This window comes from Myxine glutinosa, chromosome 3, assembly GCF_964187855.1.
Source record: "Myxine glutinosa chromosome 3, kmMyxGlut1.1, whole genome shotgun sequence".
Lineage (NCBI taxonomy): Eukaryota > Metazoa > Chordata > Myxini > Myxiniformes > Myxinidae > Myxine > Myxine glutinosa.
The window spans coordinates 164,364,820-164,379,713 of NC_136263.1; positions in this window are offsets into that span (position 1 = coordinate 164,364,820).

The window sequence follows — 14,894 nt, forward strand, 5'->3', positions numbered from 1 at the left end:
TACTTGTCCGCCTCGGCCGCCAATGCTCGGGGTTCCGTTAGCCCGGTCCCGGCCAACGCGAGGCGAACCTGCGCTGGAAGTTGGCGACGGAAAAGCGCCCGGAATAGCGAACCGGGGGCTTCGTCGCCCAACAGTGACAGCATATGGTCCATTCGGACCGACGGGCGCGTCTCACCGAGCTTGGGGAGATCCAGGAGGCGGTCGGCCCGTGCGTCGTCCGTGAGGCTGAACGTGGCTAGGAGTAGCCGCTTGAGTGCCTCGTACTTGTGGCCGTCCGGTGGGTGGCGAAGGACGGACACAACTCGAGCGGCCGTGCCGGGCCCGAGGGAGGCGACGACGTGGCAGTAGCGCGTGTCATCGCCGGTGAGGTGCCGAAGCTGAAATTGGGCTTCGGCCTGGACGAACCAGACTTCGGCCTGAGCCTCCCAAAATTCCGGAAGTTTGACGAAGGCGGCCATGGCGATGGCGTCGCGTGTGGAAGGATCGCTCCGGCAGATCCAACGTCGAGGGTCACCAGTAAAGCGCGGCGTTACGCGCGCTGCTTGTGAGCAAGGAGGAAGCGGACAAGCGGTAACATATAAACGTCTTTATTGTAAGACTACACTGTAACACTGTACTCCTCCGGGCTGGTCGCCCGGGGTATATCATGAGGCCACGCCTACCCCTCGGGCGTGGCCACCGCCCACTTGGTGCGTGGAATGATGTCACCACGCCAGTGGGCTTTTGTGTCCGCCACAACAGCTAACAAGAAGGTCCAGAACATTTGGCCAAAAGCATGAAACATGTTGCAGGTACTTTGACACATAATATCTGAGCTTTGTTTCTGCAACACCTCTGAGATTAGCATTTACTTTGAATTCAGTGCAATTTTTTTTCTCAAAATAACAGTTAATGATAGCCCCACGTCACGTTATTGTAATATAATGCTATGAGATCTATGAAATAAACTTGGAGAAATAAAAGATATGAGTCATTTGGGACTTTGGGGATTTTAATTTGAGCTGACAATTTGCAATACTTGAAGAAATATTCCCACTGAGAAAATTGAAAAGGGAATTGAAATTTCTTTTAAAGGAGCCTGTAAGGTTCGCTGTTATTTACAGTTTCATGTTTTGCTTCTTTTGTTCATGAACGAATGTAAACACAGACTTGGAAAAGCAATAGCTCTGTTCACTGAGCCGATGTTTGCATGTAAAGGCATCACATACATTATACAATGTTTTCAATTCATGTTGTTCGTGCCAGTTGTGAGTGGAAGAACGTGCATGCCTCGTGATCGTGTTGACCGTTATGGAATCGCAGAATATGGAGATATCATGCTTGGTGGACTTTTTCCAATCCACGGAGATATGGAGACACCTGAATATTCCTACAAAGAACCTCCACAACCTGTTCATTGCTTGCAGTAAGTTAATCCTATTGTTTGTTTCATACATTTTGGTTATCCTTCAAATTATTCTATGTTCATAAAATACATCACGTCGAATAATGTTCCTTTCTTAGATTAATTTATCAACTACACCTCTGTTTTTTTTATTTTGTATCATCATTTAATCTTTGGTTATCCTCTTCTTCTTTATTATTCTTCTTTCCGTTTCCAGTTTGAGATGATTGTTTGTTGTCCACTCTTCTAGTTGGGTCAACATAGTTTTCCATCTGAGCTTCTCCATCTTATTAATTTAATCCTTGTTGTGTTGGTGTCGAATAGATGTAACTTTCCCTTTCATTTAATCATTTCCTCTTGCCTGTATATACCAATATAAATAAATACAAATAACTTAAACACATTAACCACACCATGCCAGCGCAACCTTGCCAACATGTTAGTACTCCGCTATCCTCACTACTTCTGGATACCCATCAAACTCGATTTAAAAACTACCCACTGTCCCTACTGTCACTATTGTCGCATGGAGACCGTTCCATGCATTCTCCACTCTGAGTGAAAAACTCCTACCATACTACCATCCGAACTCTCCTCTTTTGGACTGTTAAACTATGCCCCATTTTCCTGTTGGTGTCCATTCTGCTGAAAACAATTCTGCATTATTACTCCCGCAAGGAAGTAATGCATTCGCTCGTGTCCGTCCGCGTGTGTGTGTGTGTGTGTGTGTTCGTGAACAATATATCTGGAAAAGTTCTGAACGGATTTGGATGAAAGTTGGTGGGATGATTGCCCTTTGGATAAGGAAGAATTGTTTAGTTTTTGGTGAAGCTCAGGATATTATTCCGGATCCAGGAATTTTTTGAAGGATTGTTTACCATTGGAAGATAGGGCTCATTTTTTTTAACATTATCTTCTATATATTCTATATTTAACATTGCCATATGAAAATAGTTTTCATATTTGTTGTAAATGTAGTTTAAACTCGTGGTTATGCGTTAGAGCGGTGTATTTTTTAGCAGCGTCCTCTTCAATGTTCATTTTTTTTCTTCTAATAAAGACATATTCTGTCATTTTAAAACCACCAAAGTGTGTATTAGGTTTCCCCATTTCATAAAATGTATCGTTTGATACGTATAATGCTTAAAAAAATTTTTTTTTTTTTTTTTAACATCAGAAGAGATATCAACATTTACCTTAGCGAATGTCAATCGCGGTATCAGTATTTGATGGACTTATAAAGACTTTGGTGACTTTTGAGTATGACACGCATGTGCACGGGATTCTTCCCAGAAGAATGAGTGGTCGCATTAGCTTGTACGACTTAAAATGAGCGAGTTTTGTTTTGACGTCTGGGCCAGTTTTACATGTTGTATCCCTAAGGAATGAAACAAACGTTTTTTCCTGGCTTCTAATTTTATTTGAAGTCACACAAATCATGCGGTGAAGATGAAGTTTGTGGTCATGTTTCATTGATGATGAAGGTGGTGGTCATGTTTCATTGATGATGAAGTTTGTGGTCATGTTTCATTGAAGATGAAGTTTGTGGTCATGTTTCATTGCTGATGAAGGTTGTGGTCATGTTACATTGATGATGAATGTTGTGGTCATGTTTCATTGATGATGAAGTTTGTGGTCATGTTTCATTGATGATGAAGGTTGTGGTCATGTTTCATTGATGATGAAGTTTGTGGCCATGTTTCATTGATGATGAAGTTTGTGGTCATGTTTCATTGATGATGAAGGTTGTGGTCATGTTTCATTGAAGATGAAGTTTGTGGTCATGTTTCATTGATGATGAAGGTTGTGGTCATGTTTCATTGAAGATGAAGTTTGTGGTCATGTTTCATTGATGATGAAGGTTGTGGCCATGTTTCATTGATGATGAAGTTTGTGGTCATGGTTCATTGATGATGAAGTTTGTGGTCATGTTTCATTGATGATGAAGGTTGTGGTCATGTTTCATTGAAGATGAAGTTTGTGGTCATGTTTCATTTATGATGAAGGTTGTGGTCATGTTTCATTGATGATGAAGTTTGTGGCCATGTTTCATTGATGATGAAGGTTGTGGTCATGTTTCATTGATGATGAAGTTTGTGGCCATGTTTCATTGAAGATGACGTTTGTGGTCATGTTTCATTGCTGATGAAGGTTGTGGTCATGTTTCATTGAAGATGAAGTTTGTGGTCATGTTTCATTGCTGATGAAGGTTGTGGTCATGTTTCATTGCTGATGAAGGTTGTGGTCATGTTTCATTGATGATGAAGTTTGTGGTCATGTTTCATTGCTGATGAAGGTTGTGGTCATGTTTCATTGAAGATGAAGTTTGTGGTCATGTTTCATTGCTGATGAAGGTTGTGGCCATGTTTCATTGCTGATGAAGTTTGTGGCCATGTTTCATTGATGATGAAGGTTGTGGTCATCTTCATTGATGATGAAGGTTATGGCCATGTTTCATTGAATATGAAGTTTGTGGTCATGTTTCATTGATGATGAAGGTTGTGGTCATGTTTCATTGATTATGAAGGTTATGGCCATGTTTCATTGATGATGAAGTTTGTGGCCATGTTTCATTGATGATGAAGGTTGTGGTCATGTTTCATTGATGATGAAGTTTGTGGCCATGTTTCATTGAAGATGACGTTTGTGGTCATGTTTCATTGCTGATGAAGGTTGTGGTCATGTTTCATTGAAGATGAAGTTTGTGGTCATGTTTCATTGCTGATGAAGGTTGTGGTCATGTTTCATTGCTGATGAAGGTTGTGGTCATGTTTCATTGATGATGAAGTTTGTGGTCATGTTTCATTGCTGATGAAGTTTGTGGTCATGTTTCATTGCTGATGAAGGTTGTGGTCATGTTTCATTGAAGATGAAGTTTGTGGTCATGTTTCATTGCTGATGAAGGTTGTGGCCATGTTTCATTGCTGATGAAGTTTGTGGCCATGTTTCATTGATGATGAAGGTTGTGGTCATCTTCATTGATGATGAAGGTTATGGCCATGTGTCATTGAATATGAAGTTTGTGGTCATGTTTCATTGATGATGAAGGTTGTGGTCATGTTTCATTGATTATGAAGGTTATGGCCATGTTTCATTGATGATGAAGTTTGTGGCCATGTTTCATTGATGATGAAGTTTGTGGCCATGTTTCATTGATGATGAAGTTTGTGGCCATGTTTCATTGATGATGAAGGTTGTGGTCATGTTTAATTGATGATGAAGGTTGTGGCCATGTTTCATTGATGATGAAGGTTGTGGTCATGTTTCATTGATGATGAAGTTTGTGGTCATGTTTCATTGATGATGAAGTTTGTGGCCATGTTTCATTGATGATGAAGTTTGTGGTCATGTTTCATTGAAGATGAAGTTTGTGGTCATGTTTCATTGAAGATGAAGTTTGTGGTCATGTTTCATTGATGATGAAGGTTGTGTTCATGTTTCATTGAAATCGTGTGTAATTTCGGAGATGAGAACAAATACCTATTTTGGGGGACTCAAGCCTCTCTTCCCACATCCCCCTCCTCCTAGACCTCCTTAGTGACCGATTTTTTTTTATGCCTTGAACAAACTTTGGTACATCACGGATGATGAAAGTTGTGGTTAAGTTTAATCAGAATTGTGTGTGTAGTTTCTGAGAAGAAAGCAAATAAGTATATTGGTTGGCAACCTCCCTGTAGACCCCCTTCGGGCCCGATTTTTAGCTCAGCTGGAACGATGTTCAGGGGAGCTTATGCGATGGCGCGTCGTCCGTCTGTCACTCCGTCAGTCCATTAGTCCATCCGTCAGTCCGTCAGTCCACCCGTCCGTCCGTCAGTCCATCCAGAAACACTTGAAGCTTCCTCTCCGAAACCGCTGATGGGATTGCGACCAAATTTGGCACAAATTATATTTGTTGTGTTGTGACTAAAGTTTGTTCACGGCATTAAAATAAAAATCTAGGTCTAAGGGGGTTTACTGGGGTCAAGGTGGATCCAGGTTTGACACCGCAAAATAGGTATATGCTTTCTTCTCAGAAACCACACACACAATTTCGATGAAACTTCATCACAACATTAATCACCCATGATGTACCAATGTTTGTTCAAGGCATTCGAAAAATTGGGATCTTAGGAGGTATATGGGGTTGGGAGAGGGGGGTTGGTATTTTTTCCCCCAAAATATGTATTTTTTTCTTTATTTAAAGTCTTATGATTATGTTAGTATGATTCTACATGGTGTCCTGTCTTCTAGCAACAATTTAAATTGGTTTAAAATACCCTTAGTCGGTGCAGTATACTGTTTATTCTACCAGGTGAGTGCCAGGGGTATTGCCCCTTTGTTTTTATACTGCTCACAAACGTTGGTATATCACGGGTGGTAAAGGTTGTGCTCAAGTTTCATCGAAATCGTGCGTGTAGTTTCAGAGTACAGAAATCGTGCATGCAAGAAATATCTATTTTGGGGCGTTCATACCTCGACCCACTTTGACACACTTTGACCCCCGGTAGACCCCGATTTTTTGAATGTCGTGAACATACTTGAGTTGCAACATACCAAATATCGTTTTAGCCAAATTTGATCACAATCACATCAGCTGTTTCGAAGAAGTAGTTGTAAGTGTTTTTGGACTGACGGACTGGACTGACGGATGGACGACGCACCATCCCATAAGCTTCCTGGAACTATCTATATTATAATAGCCGTAGATGATTCTGTCTGTCTGTCTGTCTGTCTGTTGGGCGTTTGTCCTGGGTGTGGCTTACTCGGTTTGCAGAGTAGCTCCACCCATAGCTCCACCCATTCTGGGAGTGGCTGCATATAATTAAAAACAAATATCCACCATTTTATTAACTCGCATAGCTTTGAGGCCTGTTTTGTAGGCCTGTGGTGTCTTGCTCTCTCCCAGTTTTATTTCAAATCAAATTCGATATATCATTTCATTTTTCACAGTCGCTAACATAGTTTTAGACTCGGTTGAAAAAAAACGGGAAGAAAATCCAATGAAAGTTGCCGTTTATAGAACGAAATGAATTCTCAAACGCCTGTAACTTCAAGGCCATTGAGTCTCTCTCACGCCTTTATCTCCAATCTAATCTAACTCACCATATGATTTCATTTTTGTCGATGGTTTTGGACTCGGTGTCAGCAATAATTGAGAACATTCCACAGACGCGGGAAAATGCAGAGATATATTTTTAAAAATCGCGTCATGGTGTATCATACACCGCCCAACATGACACCGATGGCAACGTGTCGATATATATTAAAAATTCGCTTTTGCTTTTCCGTTAAGATATATTACTTTTTCGTTTGATGACAGTCGTCACAAAAACGTCAACAATGATGCCGATGAAGGAGCTGGGGCTCCCACGTCGATCGGAAGAATGGACGCGACAAAAAGCTGGAATTCATCCGAGTTGCTTTAATCAAACCAAACACTCAGGCACTCTGAAAAGCCCGTTTATCGGGCAGCAATATATATACATATTATCCCGGAGCGTTTGCCCAGGAAAGGCGAGAGGGGGCGTGGCCCAGCGTCCCGACCGAGGCCTGGCAAGTTGAGCGCGGCCCTGCCCGGGCGTCCTGGACGAGCCCGGCATGGTGATCGCTCCGCGTCCTTGATAGGTGCAAGGCGATTGTGAAAACCCAGCGGTAGCCGCTACACACGTCCCCCCAGAATCGACTTGCACCGGCAGGGTCAATTTGAGGGGGGTCCTGATGACCCGGCCGAAGCGACCCCTGACGGGTCGTGGGAGGGGGTCCGGTGTGGTGGTGGGCGGTCGAGTGGGGGGCACCGTGGACGGGGGGCGGCCTCGCCGCGGCGGAAGGGCCACCTGTGGTGGGTGGTCGACGTCCACGTGCGCCGGCTTGAGGCGGTCCACCGCAATCCGGTCCGACCTGCCTCTGATGTCGATGACGAACGACTTGTCGTCCCGTCGCAGCACCCGGAAGGGCCCGTCGTACGGCGGCCGGAGTGGCCCCCGATGTGCGTCGTGACGCACAAAAACATACTCCGTTGTGCGAAGTGCTGGGGGGACGTAGGACTGTGGGTCACCGTGGTGGGATGTTGGCATGGGGGAAAACCGTCGGGCGGCCTCCTGGAGGTCCGAGCGCTGGTGAGCTGCGGACCAGGGACTGGTAGCGTCGGGCATGAATTCGCCCGGGACGCGTAGCGCCTGGCCATAGACAAGCTCGGCGGTGGATGCCTGGAGGTCCTCCTTGGGGGCCGTGCGGAGGCCCAAAAGGACCCATGGCAGCCGGTCGGCCCAACTGCCGTCTTGAAGGACGGCCATGAGCGCGGCCTTCATGGAGCGGTGGAATCGCTCGCACAACCCGTTTGCTTGGGGGTGGTAGGCCGTAGTACGGTGGAGCTTGACCCCCAGGTTGCGGGCGACCGCACTCCACAGCTCGGAGGTGAACTGTGGTCCGCGGTCTGACGAGATGTCCGCCGGTGCGCCGAAGCGGGCGACCCAGGTGGCGATGAAAGCCTGCGCCATTTCGGCGGTGGTGGTGGAGACGAGGGGAACGGCCTCCGGCCACCTGGTAGTCCTGTCCACCATGGTGAGCAGGTGTGTGAACCCCCGTGACGGGGGGAGGGGGCCCACCAGATCCACGTTGACGTGGTCGAAACGTCGTTCGGGCACGGTGAAAGGTGCCAGCGGGGCCTGGGTGTGTCGGTGGACCTTGGCCCGTTGGCAGGCCGTGCAGGTGCTGGTCCAATCACGGACGTCCCGACGAAGGCCGTGCCAGACGAATCGCGCCGACACCAGCTTCTGGGAAGCTTTCCGGCCCGGGTGGGAAAGGCCGTGGAGGGAGGCGAAGATGCGGCGTTGCCAGGTGACGGGCACGATGGGGCGAGGCTGGCCTTGGGAGACGTCGCAGAGCAGGACAGTGTCCGCGAAGGGGATGTCGGCCAGGCGGAGGCCCGTGTCCGCCGCCCGGAGGGCTTGCACCGTGGTGTCGGTGGTTTGGTCCGCCGCCATAAGCGCAAAGTCCACGCCCAGGTGGACCGCGTTCGCGCTGGCCCGGGAAAGACAGTCGGCCACGGCGTTGTTTTTGCCGGCGACGTGCCGGATGTCCGTGGTAAACTCCGACACGGCGGAGAGGTGGCGCTGTTGGCGGGCCGACCACGGCTCCGTGACCTTGGCCATGGCGTAAACCAACGGCTTGTGGTCGACAAACGCCGTGAAAGGTCGGCCCTCCAGGAGGTGGCGGAAATGGCGGACGGCCAGGTGTAGACCGAGGAGCTCCCGGTCAAACGTGCTGTATTTGAGCTCGTTCGGCCGGAGCTGCCGGCTGAAAAAAGCGAAACCCCGTTCACCCATTGCTCATGTACGGCGCCCACCGCGTAGTCGGAGGCATCCGTGGTGAGGGCGATGGGAGCGTTGAGCACCGGGTGAGCGAGCAGTGTTGCGTCGGCGAGGGCCCGCTTTGAGCTTTGGAAGGCCGCATCCATTGCTGCGGACCAGGCGATGTCGTGCTTGGCCGGCTTGCCCCGGAGGGCTTCGTAGAGGGGCCGCATGAGTTGAGCAGCGCGGGGCACGAAGCGGTGATAAAAATTCACCATTCCCAGGAATTCCTGCAGGGCCTTTATGGTGCGGGGACACGGGAACGTGGTGATGGCCTCGACCTTGGTTGGCAGCGGCACGGCCCCGTTCTTGGTGATGTGGTGGCCCAAAAAATCAACGGCCATCGTGCCGAAGTGGCATTTGGCCGGGTTGACGATGAGGCCGTGCTCGCTGAGGCGCCCGAACAGTGTTCGGAGGTGGAGGAGGTGCTCGGCCCGGGACGTGCTGGCGACGAGGATGTCGTCCAGGTAAACAAAAAGGAACGGCAGGTCACGCAGCACGCCGTCCATCAAGCGCTGGAACGCCTGATCCGCGTTCTTGAGACCAAACGGCATCCGCAAGAATTCGAATAAGCCGAACGGCGTGATGACTGCCGTTTTAGGGACGTCGGCCGCCCTGACAGGTACCTGGTGATATCCCCGTATGAGATCAATTTTCGAAAAAATGACCCGTCCTGCCAGACGGGCGGAGAAGTCTTGGATATGCGGGATCGGGTACCTGTCGGGGGTGGTAGCGTCATTGAGACGGCGGTAGTCGCCACACGGGCGCCATCCACCCCCCGGCTTTGGCACGATGTGCAGTGGCGAGGCCCACACGCTATCGGAGCGCCGCACGATGCTGAGGTGCTCCAACGCGTCGAATTCGGCCTTCGCCACGGCGAGCTTGGCTGGGTCGAGGCGGCGGGCCCTGGCGTAGACCGGCGGGCCCGTGGTTGGTATGTGGTGCTCGATCCCATGCCGTACTGCGACGGCCGAAAACGTCGGCCGCGTGAGGGCCGGGAACTCCGTGAGCAGGCGAGCAAACTAGTTTGCCGCCGGGACGGCGCATGCCAGCTCGGTCGGCGCGGAGCTGCTCAATGTGCATACCAGGGAGCTGAAGGTTTCGGCGTTGATTAAACGACGCCATTGGACGTCCACCAGCAGTCCGTGTGCGCAGAGGAAGTCGGCGCCTAGCAGAGCCATGGGCACGTTTGCGGTTACAAACGTCCAAGCAAAGCGTTGGCCGCCGAAGCAGAGGGTGACGTTGCGCGGGCCGAAGGTGCGGATGGTCGATCCGTTGGCCGCAACCAAGGAAGGGCCGCAAACCGCGGATTGCCTGTCCTGGTCAGAGGCGGGTATGACGCTCAGTTGGGCGCCGGTGTCGCACAGGAAGCGCCGTCCGGACGCTTTATTCGTGATGAACAGTAAGTTGCCCGTGTGGCCGGCGCTCATGGCTGGTAATGAACGCCGGCCCGGCCGTTTCCCAGCCTGACGAAGGTGCACGGGGGTCGGCATGTCCGGGCCTTCTGTGCGAACCTGGCATGATAGTAACACCACGCTTGGTCAGGTGGAGGCCCCGGTCGTCGTGCTGGAGGTGGTCGGCTCGGTGTAGCGGCCGCCAATTGCGTCGGCAGTTCGGTCGTCGACCGTGCCGGGTGCTCGGGCGCCATGGGTGTTGCGTCGGACGGCGGTGGGTCCCATGTCGCCGCTGCGATGCGCTGTCCTGCGGCGGAGATCTTGTCGGCTTCTCGGGCAAGGGCCCGGGGATCTGTGATCGTCGTGCTTGCCAGGGCGAGGCATACCGGGTTAGTCAGCTGACGGAGGAACAGCTCCCGGAACAGGAATGCCGGAGAGTGCTCGCCGAGCAGCGAAAGCATGTAGTCCATTCGCTCGGAAGGGCGCGTGTCGCCGAGCTCGGGCAGGTCGAGCAGGCGCCGTGCGCGTTCCGCCGATGGGAGGGCGAAAGCGTCGAGGAGAAGCTTCTTAATCGCGCCGTATTTGTCAGCGGCTGGCGGGCTCTCGAGGAGGCTCAGGGCGTGGGCCGCGGTGGCCGAACCGAGCGCTGCTACCACATGGTGGAAGCGGGTGTCGTCGGCCGTGATGCCTCGCAGGGTGAACAGGGAATCTGCCTGTGCGAACCAAACCGCCGCGTGAGCCTCCCAGAAGGTAGGCATTTTAAGGGCGACTGCCGTGTCCATGTCGGTAGGTCACCAATGAAGGAGCTGGGGCTCCCACGTCGATCGGAAGAATGGACGCGACAAAAAGCTGGAATTCAACCGAGTTGCTTTAATCAAACCAAACACTCAGGCACTCTGAAAAGCCCGTTTATCGGGCAGCAATATATATACATATTATCCCGGAGCGTTTGCCCAGGAAAGGCGAGAGGGGGCGTGGCCCAGCGTCCTGGCTGTGGCCTGGCAAGTTGAGGGCGAGCCTGCCCGGGCGTCCTGGACGAGCCCGGCATGGTGATCGCTCCGCGTCCTTGATAGGTGCAAGGCGATTGTGAAAACCCAGCGGTAGCCGCTACACCGACATATATTTCTTCGTTTTTATTTCATTCAACATTATTAGCTGGAAGTAAAATATGTTTCAGGAAATTACCGAGAGATATTTCTTCGTTTTTTTTATTAGTTATGTGCGCATACACTTTAAATAGATTTATTTGAAATCTTTAATTTTCCACAAACATTCCACACACGCGGGAAAATGCAGATATATTTTTAAAAATCGCGTCATGGTGTATCATACACCGCCCAACATGACACCGATGGCAACGTGTCGATATATATTAAAAATTCGCTTTTGCTTTTCCGTTAAGATATATTACTTTTTCCTTTGTGACAGTCGTCACAAAAACGTCAACAATGAGGCCGACATATATTTCTTCGTTTTTATTTCATTCAACATTATTAGCCGGAAGTAAAATATGTTTCAGGAAATTACCGAGAGATATTTCTTCGTTTTTTTTATTAGTTATGTGCGCATAACTTGTGTTATGTGCGTTTTTTATCAGTTATGTGCGCCGTGATCAGTGCTCTCGCGAGATCACGGCGAGGTCACGTCTTTTCGAAGCTGTTCCTTGTGCTCACGCTTTCGAAGCTAAGTGATCTTTCACATTTGTGTTTTTGGCGTATCTTTATCTTTCTTTCGGTGTATGTACCTATTGGGTGACTTTAATAGGTTTTTCGGTGTTGGTTTTTCATACCTGTGTACAGAATCGTCGGTTTTTTTCGTATCGTGTATTCTGAGGCCTAGTGTAGTGCTAGTAGTAGTAGGCTACCGTGTCCTCAGACCTTGGCTTGAGGCTTTTGTTTTTTGTCTCAGCAGTTCTTCGATCGCGCTGCAACTACTGTCAGTCTCTGTTTTTCACGGTCTTTTCACCCATACTCCCTTGTTTTAAAATCTAAAAAAAAAAACCAAATTTTTTTTTTCCTTCCCTGTTCTTATCCGCTTGTACGTTCTTATTTGTTCTTTCGTTCTTCATTCTTTTGCTCTTTCGTTCTTCGTTATTTGTTCTTTCGTTCTTCGACCACGTTGTTCGAGATCACGTGATCAAGTTGTTAATACATGTTTCATCTGTCACCTGAAGAACTTTATTATTATGTCATATTCTATAACACTTTTTTCTACTTCTTCTATAAAAGGATGCTTTCGACTTGCTCACCAATTCTATTCATTCAAAAAAAAAAATCCATCTCTTACAGTGCATCTTTCATTCATTCCCTAAACTCTCCAGAACTCCACCCATCCTTCAGCGTCCTCAAACGTATTTTTGACTCGAATGTCTCAAGAAACTCATTTTGCAATAAATGTTCGTTTCCCATAAATCGTACACTTTTCAAAATCCAATCTCACCCCTCCCCTCCAAATCTTCCCCATCACCCATCTCTGTCAAAACTTCCCCCTTGCCCCTCCCCCCCAAATCTTCCCAAACACCCATCCCTTTCAAATCTCCCCCCCCCAGCCCCTTCCCTCCTAAACTCCCCCCACACCCCTCCCCTCCGAGACTCTCCCTCATTCCTCCCCTCCTAGACTCCCCTCTCACCCCTCCTCCTCAAAGCATCCTCCCCGCTTCTTCCCCCTTCCAACTTTCACCTTCATCTTCCTCAACCTTCTGCCTCACTCTTCTCCCTCCTCAAATAACACCTCACTGCGCCTCACCCAAACACCATCAAACCTTTTGTCCGCCCCATTCTTCCCTTTCTCCAAGCTATTCTGTAATCTCTGACACACCTGCAACAGCTCTCCCTACCTCTTCCTCCTCTTCCACATCCTGCCCTACCGCTCCCCCCCCCCCCCCTGTTCTGTATCCGATGCTCCCCCTTCCTCTTCCTTAACAGTATGGACCTCAAACATCCGGGGCCTTCGCTCAAACTTAACTGATCTCTCCATACAGGTTGCTTCTGACAAACCAGATGTGATCTGCTTAACAGAAACCTTCCTCCTTCATGATGTCTCTGATTCCTTGGTATCTCTCCCAGGTTACTCCCTCCTCCGGTATGATAGACCTGAGCCTCGTTCTGGAGGTGGGGTTGCTATCTTTATAAAAAACTCTCTTCCTCACTTGCCCTGCACTGCCCTCTCTCCACCTCACCCCCAGGAATACCTTTGGCTACGGCTTCCCCTTCGCTCCCACCTTTTGTTCATATGCGTGTTGTACCGTCCACCAAACAGTGATGACTCCATCTACATCTCGCTGTCTGATAATATGGACCAACTTCTATCTACCCATCCCAACTCTCTCTTCCTCATATGTGGTGATTTCAACTGTCACCATGCCAGTTGGCTGGGGGTGGGTACCTCTCTCACCAGCCAGGGCTCTTCAGCAAAGGACTTCTGTGACTCACTGGGACTGACACAATCTGTCAATTTCCCAACCCGGATCTCAGTCAACGGAGAATCTTCTCTTCTGGACTTGGTTATGACTAACTTCCCTGAAAATGTCTGCTGCTCTTCTTCTGCTCCAATCGGCTCTTCTGATCATGTGCTTGTTAAAGTGGACATCTCTCTGACCATTTTCAGAGAGCCTCCTCAGCGTCGACGAGTCTGGCATTTCACTCAGGCCAACTGGCACGGTCTTCAAGCAGCCATCAATCATCTGGACTGGTCTCCCATCTCTACTGCCTCTGACATCAACTCATCCTGGGAATTCTTCCAAAGTAAATTGCTCTCTCTCATGCACAGTCTTATCCCTTCTCATCTTCAGTTGTCATACCCTTCCTCCCGTCCATGGTACACGGAATCTTGTGGTGAGGCTATTGCCCAGAAACAACTTGCTTTCGTCTCCTGGAAAGCAAATCCAACGGAAGGAAATCTCATTTCCTTTCACAAAGCCCGAAACAAGTGTGTGTCCACCCTCAGGAGAGCCAGGAAACAATATCTCTCCGTCCTCAGGACCGAACTCTCTTATCTGTCTCCCTCTTCCAAATCCTGGTGGCGTCTGGTAAAATCTGTTTCTGGTGTTTGTTCCCCCTCCATCCCCTCCCTCACCTTAAATGGCCACACGGCTGACTCCGCACGTGAAAAAGCCGAATGCCTCAACTCTGTGTTTGCCTCTAAATCTTGTGTCCCAAACCCATCCCTCTCTGTACCCACCGTACCCAGTCGTACCCAGATGCTCCTGGACTCTGTGTCCTTTCGTCCTGACAAGGTGGAAAAGTGTCTGTCAACCCTCGACTCTGATTCTGCAACTGGACCTGACGGCATCAGCCCACGGGTCCTAAAATCATGTTCTTCCGCTCTTTCACTCCCTCTCTCTGTTCTCTTCACCCTCTCTTTTGCTCAAGGTCATCTTCCATCTGCTTGGAAATCTGCCAACATCACCGCTTTGCACAAAAAGGTGCAAAAACAGATCCCAGCAACTACAGACCAATCAGCCTTCTCCCAATTATCAGCAAGGTCATGGAATCCATCATTGCTTCAGATATGAAATCTTTCCTCTTCTCCAATGGCTTGATCTCTGATCATCAATTTGGTTTCAGACCTGGACACTCCACTCTGGACATGCTGCTTCTACTTTCTCAACAATGGATGGAGGTCCTCAATGCCAAACAGGAAATTAGAGCAGTCTCCCTTGACATATCACGTGCCTTCGATACAGTCTGGCACCCCGCTCTGCTCACCAAACTCTCCTCTTTTGGTATCCATGGAAATCTCCACGCATGGCTGGCGGACTTCCTCTCTAGTCGTAGTCAACGTGTGGCC